This window comes from Temnothorax nylanderi, unplaced genomic scaffold (assembly GCF_030848795.1).
Source record: "Temnothorax nylanderi isolate EJ_2023f unplaced genomic scaffold, tnyl_v1.0 TNYL_tig0402_pilon, whole genome shotgun sequence".
Lineage (NCBI taxonomy): Eukaryota > Metazoa > Arthropoda > Insecta > Hymenoptera > Formicidae > Temnothorax > Temnothorax nylanderi.
In genome coordinates this window covers 1-18,158 of record NW_027249464.1, presented here as the reverse complement: position 1 = coordinate 18,158, position 18,158 = coordinate 1, and the positions used below count along the sequence as shown (strand labels likewise).

The 18,158-nt window shown below is 34.6% G+C and overlaps 2 pseudogenes; one reads left to right on the top strand and one right to left on the bottom strand.

Moving 5' to 3' along the window:
- Positions 1–684: 684 nt before the first annotated feature.
- LOC139782295 (uncharacterized) lies at positions 685–5,246 on the bottom strand (annotated as a pseudogene).
- A 5,264-nt stretch (positions 5,247–10,510) lies between these two features.
- On the top strand, positions 10,511–18,135 carry LOC139782298 (estradiol 17-beta-dehydrogenase 11-like; annotated as a pseudogene).
- The last annotated feature ends 23 nt before the right edge of the window (positions 18,136–18,158 follow it).

Here is an 18,158-nt window from a genome sequence, read left to right as displayed (position 1 = left end):
TTAATTTCAATAATTATATTTTATAATTATATTTTTATTATACTAACCATACAGGTACAATCAGTACAACTTATTATAATAATCACAGAGTACAGTCAGTACAACTTAATATAAAATATATTACAAAAAAAGAAAGATAAGTAGGTAACAAAATAATTTTTAACATCACAAAAAAATTATATATGATTCTCAGTTTATACGGGAATGGCGTTTAAATTTGAATTAAATGCGAAAAATAAAAGCAAAATATTACATTTCATAATAATAATAATTTATATTTAGTCTATCTCAGATGTTTCGAAATTTGTTCAGATATTATGTTAAAGGTTGTCCCGCCAATAACATTATCTAGAATCAATAAAAAATAAAAAATGTGTAACTTCCTTTTAAAATATAAATGAAATATTAGCACAGTATTATACTGTGATATTAGTAATCATTAGTTTTCGTAGTATGCTATTTATTTTTTTATTTAATATTTATGTTTCCATACATTTGTTTTAAGTAAGCAAGAAATGTTAAAAATTTGAACAAAATTTTAGCTTTCAACTTTTTTTAGCTTTTAGCTTTTAACCAAATGCCCAAATACCAAATATATTATGTATTTATTTTAATTGCATATTAAAAATTAATATTTAATGTAATACTTAAGTTGAATTAATAATTACACTTGGTTTACGGTACATATAAACTTAAAAAAATTAAAGTGCAAATAAAGTTTGATGACACTAAACAATTTTTAAATTTTATCAGAGTTCTGAGTATCTTGAAATTGTAATGGATCCTGAGTACCCAAACATTTTAAATTCTGCGAGTCTTGCAACGTTACGTTGAGTAATGATTGAGCGGGACTAGACTTTTCAGCTTGTGAATATTTCTTTACAGTAATTGCTCGGGGGGCGGTAGAGCGATCCCCGGATTCGCGATTGAACGAGACTCGAAGGACCAGCGGGGGTGTGTCTCGGTCCCCGCAACGCGAGTGAACGATAAAGTACGTGCAGCGAGTAGTATGCAAGCAAAAGCGACTCACCGTTTCGTTGCCCGGTGCCCTCTCGGGTGTGTACTCGAGTCGTCCGTCTCCCGTAGGCTGGCAAACCCTCCGTGTGGCGGGAAGATGTACGGCAGGCAAGGGTAGAAGCAGGCGGCAGGCAAGAAAGGCACGCAGAAGAGGCAGGCAAGCAAAATGCACATAACAGTAGCAAGCAGAGCGAGTCACGGCGCGCGGTGCTCGGTGAATCGGTACAGAATCCAGTACAGATTCGATCACTTCCAAAAGTGTGTTGACTCGACGACTTCCGAAACGAGAGTGTCCTGCTCGCGTCGCGCTCCTGTTGAGAACCGGCGCGAGCGAGTATTTGTTCCAATAATTGGGGATGCCACCCGCGGGCGGGCAGCACGAGTCGGGTGAGTCGCGCGAATATTGACTTAGATCGCGATCCGCCAACGTTTCGCGCGAGTCACCAACGCGGGATCTATTTATCGACGGCGCGACTTTACCGTCGAATCACGAACGCGACAAATTACTGTAACGCGAATGATCGCTAATGCTATTGCGGACGAATTAACGATTAACACTAATATGTACAGCTATGTACAGGGGGCGAGCGCCAAACAGTAATACTTTGTTGGACACTTGCAGCTGTGGCTTTCTCCGGAGCTGGACTTTTTAAATTTAATAATACTTTAGGAAAAGGACTTGTAGAAGAACGAAAAGCTTACGAATCAAGATTAGATGGTGAAAATTGAGAGGAATAATGAACTGGAGAGATTACAAAAGGGCTTTGAGCGATTGGGTTCACTGTAGGAACTGAAAATGTCGACTGCTGAGACGGGACCTTAGGAGCGAAAATATTTTGCAAGCCAGTTATTAATTAATTAGTTGTTTCTTTCAATGTACTTTTTTGGCCTTCCAGCATATCGTTAATTATTTCTTTTTCTAACTTTTGTTCAGATTTCATTAACCGTTCAATGAAGCATCGATTCTCTGTCATAATCTTGCTTTGAATTTCTTCATAATTTTCTTTTAATTTGTCCGCGTATCTTAAAGTGATAGCTTCATTTGATCTGCTCACTTTACGTCTTTTTGCAGGAACAGCGCTCTTAACCCTACTTGGATCCACGGTATTCAATTTGCTTGATGAATCTTCTTGTGACAGGCAGTCTACTGTTGTCAAATTACAGTCTGATGTCGACGAACATCCTGGAACTGCACCGTCTCGTGGATCTGGTTCATCTTTATAGGTTCTGTCGCTTGAATAATCTAGTATATAATAGTTTTTTCATATTATCTTATATATATGCTCTCATTAGGTTCTTAATTTCATAAAATTATGTATGTAACAAAATCACTTACAACTATTGTCATTAGTGTCATTACTCTCATTGCCAGAGAAATCTTGTGATGGCGGTGTGCTGTCTACAACATCCTCTATAGCAATGGGACGGTAATCCAAAAGTTGGCTCATATTTCTTCGGCATACGGAAATGAGGACATGCAGTTGCCAGATCCACTTTTTCCTATTTGTTTTCGGATTTTGTTATATTGAACTGGAAATAACGTTACAATATGAAATTATCGTTTAATAAATCAAAAGCATTATCAACTACGTTACATATATTTATTTCCCATAAAATATATTTTTACTTACACCTCAGAGTTCTAAATCTAGTCTGCATTTGCTTTGACGTCTTAAGGTGCGATTTCACGATGACGCTCGACGCTGGATTCGAGCGTCAAATCTGGTCACGTGATAGATTTCAGCCAATCCAGTGGTTAGGTTATATTTCGCGTCCCTCTGAATCTAATCACGTGACCAGATTTGACGCTCGAATCCAGCGTCGAGCGTCATCGTGAAATCGCACCTTTATTATAACCTTTTTCGTTCATGGGCGATTCTAAATATTTGAAAATGTCATCCGCCCGAAACCTTTTTCCATCTAAACTTTTCATGACTTGCCGTTCTCTCATTAATTTGAGAAAATATCGAGTTTCCTCGGTTTCCCAACTTTCACGCTTTTTGGTTTCCATTTCTTTCACTTTCTTTGCCTTCTGTATTCTGTAAAATGAAGATATTTTCTTCTTCGACGTACCGCGATTGATGACGGCACTGACCGCGAGTGTTACTTCACGGGGATAATGTCAGGATAAGGATGGGTATCAGGGAGAGACTAATAAGTGATATTTCGAGTAGTGTGGGAATCGTATTTTATTCCGTCTGAGTCAGCCACAACGACTATCTTCGTTGGGTTCTGTACAACGACTGCCGGTCGTCATCGTCCGACCGCTCTTCTTCCTCGCAACGCGCCAATCAGGACGCTTTTTCCTGCGCAGAGCGCTACGGCGCCTACACGTAACTCAAGCGACCAATCACAGCATTCACAGCCTATACAGGCACGGCGCGACATTCAATAGACCGGAAACCTTATCACGAATCGAAATCTTACAATTCTGTACTATGGAATCATGTACTCTGCAAACAATTGAGAGTTCGCTGAATGCTTAATTTTTACGGTTGGCATTATCGCCATCGTTACAGTGCGACCGTTTACACGTCCTTTTTACGTCGATGTAGTAACTCTAAGCCTCTTTACCAAACGACTTTGAGTTGCTACATCGATGTAATAACTTCGTCGTACAAGAGCGTTTACACGGCATCTAACGTCAGTAGTTATAACATCGATGTTATAACTTCGGCGTAAATCCGGCCGTGTAAACGTAGTCAATGATCGCAGAGCCAGCATGTGCTTTATCGCTTGGGTGAGTAGTATAATACAGAGTGAATCCATGCAGGTAACTTTTTTTAGTAAAGTGTGTTTCCGAAATCAATGCGATGTCAACTTTAAATTATTGTACACCAGAAACGTTTCAAGTTCTCTGCAGCGTAACGTCAAGCCATTAGCGTTCCAAATAACAATTCTAAATGATGTTTTAGTCATTTCTTGTTCTTCCTGGCGGCGGTTTAAGACATGTGAATGTTTCTTTTTTCTATTGTGTCCAGTCTGCGTTCAGTGTCTGCGAATTTTTGCTGTATATCTCGAAGTAGATTCCAGATGTCATTGATAGTCGGATCCGCAGCTCCAGCCTGCTGTTCAATGTGTTTCGCTGCAATCTGAGCAGTGCTCTCGCTGACTACTTTGGCGAATAATTTTGACGTTTTAAACTTATGAATAGATGCCAATTTGTCTTTGTATGCTGGACATCCTTTCCAGTTAGCTGTGTGCTCTCCACCGCAGTTGGTATTTGCATACTGCCTTCTTTGGTTTTTTGCATTCTATAGAGAGGTGATTGTCACCGCATTTCACGCATTTGGCCTGTCTATGACAATAATTTTGTGTGTGTCCAAATCCTTGACACCTCTTGCACTGTGGTATTTGTTTTTTTATTCGCGGAGGTTCTATTTTAATTTTGCAATATAGCAAGTCAGTTAGTTCATAGACATCTTTATTGTTTGTCTTAGTAATCAAATCTACGTAGAATAATGAAAGGGCAATTTTAGTCAGTGACGCATTTATTTTCTTTTTAATTAGAACGTTTGATATGTGAATGGCCTCATGTCCAGCTTTGGCTAGTTCCTCTTTGATATCTGTGGGATTAGTCGAAGGATATAGACCTCTTATCACAATTTTGTAAGGTTTTGATTGTTTACATTGATATGTGTGGTAATCTATGTCATGCAGATTATGGTTCTCTTGTGACTTAGCAATTTTGAGGAGTTGAATAGTAGCGCGAAAATCGTCTGTCGTATTTATTTTAATTTCATTGTTAGCAAGCATTTTAAAGTTTATATCGTTCTTGGCACCTTGGAGTATTATTTCTTTAAGCATATTAACATTTTTAATTCCGCTCACAAAAATTGGCGGAGGCATACTTTTTTTGTTGTTATTTTTGTCTGTTATTTTTCCATCTGTATGGGGGAAGTTTCCGGCGATGAATTAGCCTTTCGTTTCTTTCTGCCTGCTGTTCTGTGTGTACTTCAACCAGTTTCCCTCTCCAGTTCTTCCTCGTCTGTCTCGTACCTTGCTTGATTGGAGACTTCCTCTTTCCGTAAGACTTTTACCATTTCTTCAAGCTGCTTTATTCTATCTTCCGCCTGTTTCCAGGCTCTCCATAAGTACTTTTCGTTCTGAGTTTTTGGTTCAATTTCATAATCCTGATTGCCAGTGACTACTACATTTGTAGTGTTTATGTTAAAAGACAACAGTTGCCCCCCCCCCCCAGAATCCGTGGAACCTGCCTATAAAGAGGGTGGATTGCCCGGGTCAATGCCCGGATTACCACTTGGGGTAATTATCGGTTGCGTTTTCTTCATTGTCATGATTTAATTGTTAATTTTGGTCCCCACCCCGGGTATTTTATTTTCCCGGTACCCTCCGGCAAGCCGGCGAGCGTTCCTCGATCCGCCACCTGAGGAGGCGCCCGATGGGGGGACTAACAACCCCACACGGGATTATCATTAATAACAATTATTTTTGAATAATATATTTTTTCTTTATTGAATTGTATATATAATGCTTTAATGCGAGTAATTTATCTTTGTTTTGCGCTATGTAATCTCATTTCAAGATTTACATGTCAAAAATAAAGATATTCTCTAAATAAGAATGTTCTTTTCTTCTGTGATAGCTGTACTGGAATATGCTCACAGCAATGCTTAAAAGCAGGGCACGAAGAAAAAAAAGAAATAGATTGCTCAACGTCCGTCTCTTTCTCTATCTGGGCACTGAGCAACCTATCCCTTTTTTCTTCGTGCCCGGCCTCTAAACATAGTGAGCATTCCAATATAGTACAGAGTTCACTGGTTGTCTGATTGGGCTTCTCGATCAATGAGCGTAGGTGCACTTTTTAGTATGCGCTGCCATAATACGCATTAAATGCGCATATAATGCGGGACAAATAGGCGCTTTAAATCAAGAGACACGGTAGTGTCTCGCCCCAAGTACACGCGAAGCGAGGCCGCACCGTGACTCTTTTACGTGACGCGACGAGTTGCAAGTACCCGAGATTTTGAGATCTCGATAATGACTGAACGGATCGAGTTCTGAGTAGGCTCAATCGATAGCTTGGAGTCGATTTATAAGTGTTTTTATTTTTCCTCTACGTGCCCTACGAGCGGAGATATTACGATGCAAAGTCCAAAATGTAAATATTTTGATTAAGATACGTCGTTGTTATCGTCGTCGCCGTGTTTCTTTCACTTTTTCGACACTATGCGGCGCTAATATCGCTTTTGATGATAAACTGTGCGCGCGTTATTATCGATCCAGCAGATAAATCAGATCGATATGTATGACTTATGACTTATCGGCCAGGATAGAAATAAGAAAGATATCAAGAGACACGGTAGTGTCTCACGCCAAGTACACGCGAAGCGAGACCGTGTATCTTTATGCGACGCGACGGAGTTGCGAGTACCTGAGATTTTGAGATCTCGATATAATCGTTACGCGGCTGGATCGGCTTTAGGATATACATACGTGTGTGCTCAGTGCAAACAGTGCGTTCTGCGTTCAGCGCACTCAGTTATAACCTAGATAACCTAGAATGGTAGTGACAGATAGTGATAGTGCTGTGTTGTATTGCCGGGAAAGAGGCACACGTTAAATTTCCTTCACCCGAGGGATAATAACCTCAAGAAAAAAAGTGATGACAGATAGTGGTAACATGTTTATATTGACCGCAGGGAGCTAATGCCGAGATTTTTAAGAAAGAATTCTTTCTAAAAATACACCTTAAGGTGTATCCAAAATCGCACACGTACGTATATGCTGCGGCTGTCTTAAGTTGTAAAAGTTAAAGAGAACGAGAAAGTAATCTGTATCTATATATGTATATGCACGTGTGACAGTAGGCACTATTTTTCTGAAAAATGTATCGTATTTATATGGCGCTGGCTAGACTTCGAAATTTAATAAAGTGCTAAAAATTTTGATTGAATAAAAAAAACAATAAACATTTATTTAGGGAAGAATGTGACGGTAGTAAAAATGCAGTGCCAAGTTTTTTTACAATAAAAATTTATTTATTTTATTTTAATTAAATATTTTAATTATGTACTGTTACCTCTTTAATTCTTTGTGATTAAAATATTTCTTTGTAATAGTATAATTTTGTTAGAAAGATCCTTGATAATGGGAATACAAAGAAATGTATACCACTTGGGTTTTATTTTTTAAAAGTAGTTGCACAACAATTATTTTTCAAAGCGATATATACTCGTATAGTCTCTTTGTAATTGGCGCAATTTAAAGATTTCGTATATATTTTTGGAAAATACATATCTATCACTTGGGTTGAATAAGGTAACGCAATTTTGTGATATAATAATCTTATTAAGAAAAATTAAAGCTACTACTACTACTTGGGTTATTTAACAACATACATATTGCTTGTGTATTTGGCGCCTTTTTTTAACTTTTTTAAAAAGATAATTTGTATTGAAACAAGCACGTGAGAAAAATTGATTATTGGATGGATGAAGGTTTCCTTCTTCTACATCTTGTATATGTTTTGTTGGGGATACTATTTACATAATATCGCATAAAACGTTTTATGGCATTAATATATGGCATATCGCCCTTATATTTCTCTCTCCTCTTCGTGCATCAAGTCAATTGTTGCGACCCAGTTTGGCAGCGTCATCCTTTCACCAGTTTTAGGTGGGGAAGTGTTTCCATTCCACCTTCAATTTACCTACATTTCTCTCAATGAGAAGATCGCAAAACTTCGCATATGCGTTCTGTTAAGATTCACTTTAATAATTATTTACTCTATTTACAATATAATATATCTTCTTTCATAAAAAAAATCGTACAATAACAAGTTTTATTTAACAAATATAAAATATGTTTACATGTTCAAAGATCAATATTACAGTATAATCAATGTTGAAGTATAATCTGGAGGCGAGAGGTCTATCATTATTTGGCAATGAAAAGCAAAGATATTTGCCAATATGAATTTTTCGCGCAGTTCAAGGATTTAGGCAATCAAACGACTTTCTATGGGAAAGGTTAGTACCACGCAATATTTGCTGGAGGTTTATAGCGTCTAATTTACGCAATGTCACTTAATGGCAAAATTGTTTAGTTGACGAAAACTTTATGCAATGTCTCTGGAGAGATAATAAATGTATTAGAACATAAAAATTTTAGTTAACGCAATAAAAATAAATTTAGATTAATTAAGTTAAGTTAATAAATTTGGACTAAACGAGTTATATGTAAGAAAAATTACATTGTTTTATTTAAAAAATTATCGACGATGTTGATTTCTCATTAAAAAATGCATGGCAGTATAACTGTTCTCTTAGATACTTTTTAGTAGATTCAACAAATAAAAAGTTATTTTAGTTAACAGTTTCTAGTAATTCATTTTGTGGACAAAGTTACAAAAAAGATTACATTATCAACATAAATGCATATGAATTAATAATTTTTTTTTTAATATTGGCAAAAAATAAATGAAAAATAACGCGCGCAATATATTGTTGTGTTTTAGTTTATCAAAATTAAAAAAGTATATAATATGCAGTCATCGACTACTATATTTTTTCCGTCCAATGCTAAAAACAAGGAGGTGCAATTTAGAGAACTTGTCGCAACGTAGATTTTGCAATGTATACCTACATTTGCCGTTATCATGTACAATGTAATCACAGGTTACGTACCGGAACGAAGTTTCACCGTATTCGTTTTAGCTACTTTCTTGACTGTACTATCTGTATTTAAAATAAAGCGAGTTTATATATAGATCTGCTTTAAGCAGAGAAAGATGAAAGTACAGAGAGAGTAACTGTAAAAAGTCCCTCTCTCTCTCTCTCTCTCTCTCTCTCTCTCTCTCTCTCTCTCTCTCTCTCTCTCTCTCTCTCTCTCTCTCTCTCTCTCTCTCTCTCTCTCTCTCTCTCTCTCTCTCTCTCTCTCTCTCTCTCTCTCTCTCTCTCTCTCTCTCTCTCTCTCTCTCTCTCTCTCTCTCTCTCTCTCTCTCTCTCTCTCTCTCTCTCTCTCTCTCTCTCTCTCTCTCTCTCTCTCTCTCTCTCTCTCTCTCTGTCTCTCTCTCTTTCTCTCTCTCTCTCTCTGTCAAAAGGAATAGATCTCTCGTTAATGATCCTTATACTGGTCATTAAAAATAAATAGAGGGAGTGTAATCTATGTAAGGTAGCCTGGACAAACTTAAAGAAGAGACGTTGAAGTGCGTTATATATACAGGGTGTCCCATTTTAAATGCCCCAAGCAAATATCTCGAAAAATATGGAAGATACGGAAAAATGTTCTAGACAAAAGTTGCATGTTTGAAGGGGGTTACATGATGAATATATGGACTTGATCTTGAGTGACCTTTTCAAGGCCAGGTCAATGTGATCGATATTTTCTTAAATGGAACTTGTTTTTTCCTTGAGATAAAAGTTGTAGATCTCGTCGAGACGTTTTCAAAACACTATAATAAAGCTTTCTTTCGTTAAGAATTTCTTGAGATATTTAAAATTTTGTTATAATATTTTTAATATAAAATATGAAATATCTGGTGAAGTATTCACTTTTCTACAACTTTACCTTCATACTTTTATACGTAGAATAATGAAAGGAAGCGAATAATAATATTTTTACATCTGCAATTTTGCAAAATTGAATGCGTCTACAAGATGCAATCAAATTTTCAAATAATTTTTTCTGTTTTTTTCTTACAATAATCGATTCCTTTCATTATTCTATGTATAAAAGTATCAAGGTAAAGTTATCAAAAAGTGAACACTTTACGAGATATTTCATATTTCATATTAAAAATTAAAATGACAAAATTTGAAATATCTCAGAAAATTCTTAACAAAAGAGAGCTTTATTATAGTGTTTTGAAAACGTCTTGACAAATTCTACAAGAATATGCAATAAAGGGAAGTTCTATTAAAAAACATCGATCACATTGATTTGAAAAGGTCACTCAAGGTCAAGTCCATATTTTCATCATGAGGCCCCCTTCAAATCATGTAACTTTTGCCTGAAACATTTTTTTGTATCTTCCATATTTTTTTAGATATTTGCCTTGGGCATTTAAAATGGGACACCCTGTATATACGATCATCAATATGCGAAATTCTTTGCTATGCTATTTTTTCTAATATTGTTGATGTTTTTATACAGATGACATGTAGACGATATGTATTTTGTAAAAAGTATATTTTATTTAAAAGAGTAACTGCGACGTCCTGCGACTATTAGTTTCACTCGCGAATACCTCCTCTTATTAAAAATCTTACGTTCCCGCAATCTTGCACTCTCTCCAGTTATTTTCTTGTCCCCATAGTCCTGACGGATCGCTTCGCGCTTGTACTATAGTCAAGACTTCATGATCTGACGTTTCCACAGTGCACTCGGTAATTCGGGCGCACTAGAAGCCACAGTCAACATTTGCCGGTCACCTAGTGCAGATTGTGAAGCATAGGACACACTTGATTTATTTTGAAGACCGTGCGAGAAAGTTATAGTTGAAACGAATATGGTGAAACTTTGACACAGAACTTCTATTTTTTGTATTCTCTGTACTTTTTGTATAAAACTATTATAACTGTGATTTCCGCAAAGCTGTGCGAATTACTGAGGGACCGAATATCGAATGCTTACACATTCCATCAAATAAAAGGTAATCAATTGCGAGATTGTTAGATTAAATATATTTTAAAAGGAATTTCAAATATATATATATATATATATATATATATATATATATATTTTAAAAGTCTGTTTAAAAAGTACATTAAAATTTTTTTTTAATTATATGTGTACATATAAACAAAAAAGAAAATAAAAAGTTAAAAAATTTATATTTGAAATATATTCAAAGTATATACTTAAAGAATAATATATAAAAGAACAATATTTGCTATTTAATTACTACTAGTACTATTTAGGCACATTTTTTATTCATGCATTATGGAGGGTTAATTGCAAAAAGTTTAGAAATATACATTAAATATATTAGTAGCATTCTGTCATAAAAAAGAAGAGAGTTTGAAGCAGAATAAAATAGAAACTAAATCAAGGAACATAGTATATTACAATATATAACATGAACTACAGTGTATTTTATAATAATTTATACAATTTTTTAATTAATTTACAAATAAGAATTTAGTGTTTTGTGTTTTCATAGAAGATTTGAATGAAAGGTACAACTTTCCATCGTGCTAACTGGCTTTCACCAGTCAGCAGCCATCGCTGAATTTATCTAAAATGCTATGACTTGATGATCCTTGAATACATTTTCATAAATTACGACATGTAAATTGGCATAGGGAGATACGTGAAAATTTTAATAAAACAGATCGTAAATTCGCATTTTCGAAATAATACAGATATAAACATTTAAATTTTATTAATGTTTAAAGTCTTTAACCCGTTATTCGAATATTAAGGATCACTACAGGAGAAAAATACTGTTAACAATAATAAACGAATATTATTAAAGATATAAAATTCACTTTAGATCTAATAGTTCATGTCAAATTTCGGGATGGAATTCTATCTATAAAATTTTATACAACGTGGTTTTTTTATGTATGCGTATTTTGATATGTGTTTTATGTATTATTATATACAGGGTGTTCGAAATAAAAGTATCTATATAGCCGATGTAGTAGATTGGGTCAAACTGAAGAGAAAAGTCATGTACCATTTTGCAAAATTCGCAAATATTTGGAATTGGGACGTCTCTTCTCGCCGCGCGCTTCTACTAGAGTAGATTGGCCGATCTTTTTCAAATTATTTCTTAGTAAGTATTGCGAATTTTGCAAAATGGTACATGACTTTTCTTTTCAGTTTGACCCAATCTACTCCATCCTTTCGGCTGGATACTTTTATTTCGAACACCCTGTATATCATTTTTCAAATATTTTCTGTCTCACATTGTATATAAAATTATGAATAGAATTCTGTTACAAAGCCTTACTTTAAATTATGAATCTGAAGATTTTAATGTTGATCGTTGCCATAACAGGTTGCCGATTAATAATATTCTCCTAGCTATACTAATGCTCAAGCATATACTGAGTTGCAATATCTAACAGAATTAGAGCAGAAAACGGATTTAAATATTTTTATACATCTAATTATATAATATATATATATATATATATATATATATATTATTAGAAAATAATTATATATATATATATATATATATATATATATATATAATTATTTTCTAATGGAACGTAGATGTATAAAAATATTTAAACCCGTTTTCTGCTCTAATTCTGTTATATATATATATATTTGAGTATTTCTGCTCTAATTCTGTTATACATATATATATATATATATATAATTGAGTTTAATGTATAATATATATATATATATATTTGTGCCTTTCTTTATACATATATTTAACAATTATAATAAACTCAATTTTGTATTATTAATTAATCATATAATTTTATAATCATATATAATTTCGACAAAATACACTTATTATAGAATACACATTGATGATAATAATAATAATCGATAATTTACAATGTTTTTCGGCAATACTAGATCATAAAATGATGAATCTGAAGGAAGGCATGCATGTGATTTACGATTTATTGCTATTTATCGGCATGGCAATAGTTTATTTCACCAAGACTGTAGTGCTAACGCTAATTCCACGCCGATATCGAGCAAAATCGATCAAGGGTGAAATTGCTCTCGTTACGGGCGGTGCTAGCGGAATCGGCAAGTTAATTGCAATCAGATTTGCCAAACTCGGTGCACACGTAGTCGTTTGGGATATCAATAAAAACGGTGAGAGATAATTCCAACTAAATAATAATTTTTTTCTTTAAATAAAATCTTACACACTTACACATATGTATATGTATATATACCTAGATGTCTGAATCATCCGAATGCTAACTACATCTAAAAAACAAAAAAAATTAGTGTTTAGTTTTCACGCGTAAAATGTACCTACGAGTATGATAGCTACCATGTTGCGTCTGAAACAAATTATGCATGATAATCCATTATTAATTCTGTCAATTTTGTCTTGTTATTCTTTTGTTACCTGACTCTTCTGAACTAGTAGGTATTATTGTCGCAGTTACACAGTCGCATAATGCAAGTTTAATAATTTTTCTTGTATAAATGTGTATAAATGTATATACAAACATGTAGATAATATGTATATCTTTACAGTATATTTAAACACATTTGATTCAATTCCTTTCTAATAAATTTTAAGATAAGTATGTATATAAGCATAAATATATTCGTAAATGGTAAACGCAGGTCTTGCGGAAGTTGCAGAGGAGATTAGAAAAATTGGTGGAAAATGTTGGACGTATTATTGCGATATAGCTGACAAAGAGGAAGTGTATCATACAGCAAAAGTGGTACAGATTGAGGTCGGAAATGTGAGTAAAATGTTGATTAAACTTGAGAATTCTGTACCACAAAATTTAAGAATATTTTTCAGTCAAGATACGTAAAGATATCTTGCGTATCAGCGCTCCAGGATTCTCTTTTTTTTTTAATTAACAGCAAATTGTTATATATACTAGAACTGCATGAACAATCGAAATAAACAATAATTTTGCTTTACCTATTCATATTTCTCCCTCTCTCCTTTCCCCCCCTCTCTTTCTCTTTCTGACACACATTATTATACATATACGCACCGTTGTAGAGTAAATATAATGTAAATGTGTTATTTCATTCGCGTAAAATAATAAATTGTGTGGAATCGAAATAGTTAAAGATTTGAAAAATAGATACTGGAATTTTGGTCTAATCTTTTTGAAGACTTATAATATCCGTGTCGACGAGCTGTTAATTTAAAGAAAGAGAGAATTCTGGAGCGCTGATGCGCAAGATATCTTTACGTATCTTGACTGAAAGATATTCTTAAATTTTCTGATCGTGCCCGGTAAAAAATTTTTATATAAAAACATATCTAAATATATATAATCATATAATATTATATAAAATATGTTCATATATGTTTTTTTTTCTTGTATAATCTCTGTTCGTATGTTACAAGAAAAATAATAAGAAAAGAATTGGAAAAATAATTAAAAGTATAATTTTTGCATTGTTTTTTTTATTGTTTTTGCATTGTTTCATTTATTTGCCTATATATGTTTATTTATAATCATATATAAATGTAACAATACATATAAATATAATTATATATAATTATATATGAGCAAATTTTTCACATTTGCACAAACTTTATTTTTTTGTAAAAAAAACAATGCAAAAATTATCCTTTTAATTATTTTCTTATTATTTTTTTGTACATATAAACAGAGATTATATAAGAGAAAAAAACATAGTACGGAGTGTATGGACATATATAGACATATTTTATATAATATTTTATATAGATAATATATATAATATTATTAAATTGTAAGTGTAGTTGTATTAATTTATTTTACTAATAGGGGAGGACCGGGGCTAAACCGCCAGTTTTTTTTCGGTGCCGATTTTTAACAAGAAATAAATAATTTTAGTTAAATGTGGTATACCACTGTAAAGAGTGAACCTTTAGCTACAAATTTATATAGGAAATTTTATCTATGTTGCTTTGTTTAACCGGTATAGAGCAAAAACGACAACGGTGGAAAAATTGAAATCTCAAAAATGCAGGGGTTGAACCGCCACCCCCCGGGGCTAATCCGCCACCCTGCATTTTCAATACATATACGTACATCTAATCCTGAAAAATGATAGGATACATTTTACTAATTGTTTTTTAAGAGAAAAATATAAAAATTTATTTAAATTTTTATGCAAAACATTATTAAAAAATAATTGTTTTACCTATTCCATAAAACAATTAGGCACGTGAATACAGAGGTTAACCAAATCGTAAACTCCCCAACGGCACGTTACATTGTCAACGCGGGCAACCACGGGGAATACGCGTGACGGCGTTCCGGTGCCATAGGATCAGCGCGGACCCTCGAGCAACCTAACCAAGCCGCGTTTTCTCGCGGGGGAGCGATAAATAGCGACAGGGGGGTTAGAAAAGCTCGCGGTGGAGCGCGACCATTTTACCGACTCGACGGCGTCCCTCGCGCCGATCCTCGACGCGCCGACGACGACGACGACGACGGCCATGACCACCACGACGACGACGGCCACGACCACCACGACGACGACGACAACGACGACGACCGACGACGAGACTGACCACCACCGACACCACCACCACTACAACGGCGGCGACAATGACGCCGAGACGATGGCGGCCGAACGCTGGACGATGCCGGTCGCACGCGCGACTGTCACTGACACAACGACCAACAACGACGATTTATCGCGGCCGGAGTGCGGACGATCTACAGCGCGCGCCGGCATGTCAACTCTCGCGCGGAAATCGCGGGATCTCAGAGCCGTGCCAGTGCCTCGCCGTACCTCGCCGACGTGCCGTGAGCGTGAGCGATCTCGAAAACAACGGTCCGCCACTTTTCGGTCGGCCAAAACCACCCGTTGTTTGCGACGATACGTGCGTATCATTTCCCTCTCACACAAACTGACGCACGTGCAAGGGAAGACAGAATCACGCTCGAGGGGAAACCTAACCTGAAATCGCCGTGAGCTGAAGTCGTGCGCCCGGCGCGCCACAGTGACGAGACTGGCGGACCAGCCCCGGGTGCTTACTGGCGGATAAGCCCCAAACATAAGTTCAGGTTTGATCGCCCACGAAATATTAGACATCAACGATAATGAAAAAAACTACACTGGATTCGTGTTCAGCATGCATTACTCTTTATAATCACGTACCTCGAGATTTGGAGAGCAAACATTATTGCAGATATTACAATATTTCCACGCGCAGAAAATTTCACTTTCACCTTCCGAAAACACGTTTGCCCTCGTAAAAATCATAACACGGCAGGTAACCTGCCGAAACTCCGTTGGTCACATGGGTACCATAAGCAGCGTTTACAATGTTAATAGCGAGTTCGCACAATATACAGGTTCCGAGATATTTGATTTGGCGGTTCAACCCCGTTGGCGGTTTAGCCCCGGTCTCCCCTATACATTGTAATGTAAAAATATTGAATTAATTGTAAATTAATTACAAGAGCAGACGTTTTGTATAGAACTTTGAGTTACTGACGCGATCCTGATTATCGTGTTATAGTGACTGACTTTGTGATCGGTTCGCACACAGCGGACAATTTTCATTTTATAGCAAAGCACGCCATGACTAAAGAATTAATATAATGTAACTATTGTAACTTTACGTAATTTTCAATTCTTTCAATGTCTTATTACGATTATTAAAAATACGTTGGCAATTAATGTATGTATGGTTTAAATTTTTCTTGAAAAATAATTTTTTTATAAAATTGATAAGATAAAATATGAAAATTTATCTATATAATATTATCTTAGGTAAAAAGTGAACAATTTTTTCCATAGGTGAGTCTGTAATAAATAATGCTGGATATGTATACGGGAAGACTTTTATGAAATGCCCGACTGCGAAATTGAAAAAACTTTCAAAGTGAATATTCTGTCACATTATTGGGTGAGTGTTAATTTAAAGAAATTTGAGTTTTTCAAGTTTTTTATAAAGGTTATTATACAAAACTTTCGATTATATATTTATTTAGTATTTCTCCACAGATTACAAAGTCATTCTTGAAAGATATGATGAAAAAATAATCATGGTCACATTGTGACGATAGCGAGCGTCGCTGGACTTTTAGGGATTTACAATTGTACGGATTATTCTGCAACAAAATTCGCCGCCATTGGATGCCACGAGAGTCTCTTCACCGAACTCAAAGTGCGTAAGAATATCCAATTATCGAGTAAAGCAAATAGTTTTTATGTCATTTTTATCACTTTCTTATTACAATTATTTTATTATTATCAATATATTTTAAGGTACATGGATACGAAGGAATTCATATGACTTTAGTTTGTCCCTATCTTATTATACGGGAATGTTTAATGGAGTGAAACCTAGGTTCGTGAAAATATATAATGCGATATTCCTGGAAGAGAAAATTATACATTTATTTATAATACATAATGTACTTTATAATAAATAATATTTCAAGATTGATGCCGAGGCTTGAACCGACATATGTTGCCGAAGAAGTGGTCACAGGTGTATTAGCGAACGAGACGTGATAGTACTACCTAATATTCTAAGATATTTACTGCCATTTAAAAGGGAGTTTATAATAATAAACTTTAATGACCTTGACATATGTTGTCAAAGACGTAACTCTATTAACTTGCAAAAGATTTTAGTCGTTAATCGATCTATTTACTAAAAAGTTATAACAAATAAATTGAACATACAGACGTATGTTGAATGCCATAACTTACCGAGCTTTATCGAGTACAGAGAATTTACGTTATTTGCAATATACATTTTATAATGAGTAAAGCTTACGAGGAGGAGAAGTTTCCTTTCCCTGCACTTCGAAAAAGTTCTAACCTAATCTAAACCTATTTCAAATTTGAAACTAAAATTAAGTTTGGGTTAGGTTAAAATTTTTTCAGGAAGAATACAGAGAGCGAAGCTCCTTCATCTAAGCATATATTATTTAAATATATGTATACATGTAAATGTTTTATTAAAAATATTAAGGATATAAATAAACCATAACAAATACATGATAATTATTATGCTTTACTGACAATGAGTATGAATTAATAATTCATTACGTATTTAGCTGAATTTTGATTTTAATCACCGTAAACTTGTAGATGCTATTTTCCTATATGACAAATATATATCTGAAAATATCAACGAAATAAATAATCGTAATTTATTATAATTTGCAACGTATCCCGCTTTCTTTTTACTTTCTAATACAAAGTCGAAAATCCATGAATGTACATTGTCCGAAGCACCGAAGAGAACGACTACTTTTATTGTTAAAAACCTTTAGTAGACAACGAACAATGGCTAAATTTCTTAAATATTAGAGTATTTTTGATAAATATATGTCAAAATCATTAAAATCAGTGAAATCGCTCTTAATATATGCATTTTACTAAATAAATAAACATATATATATATATTGAAGTTATTGATATGGTATTATTAGCTTATTACCGATGAAAGTGAGCTGGGCATTATGTATCACATTTTAAAAGGACCACAGATCATGATGACATTCAAAGGTCGTGACTCGAACGAAAAGATAATA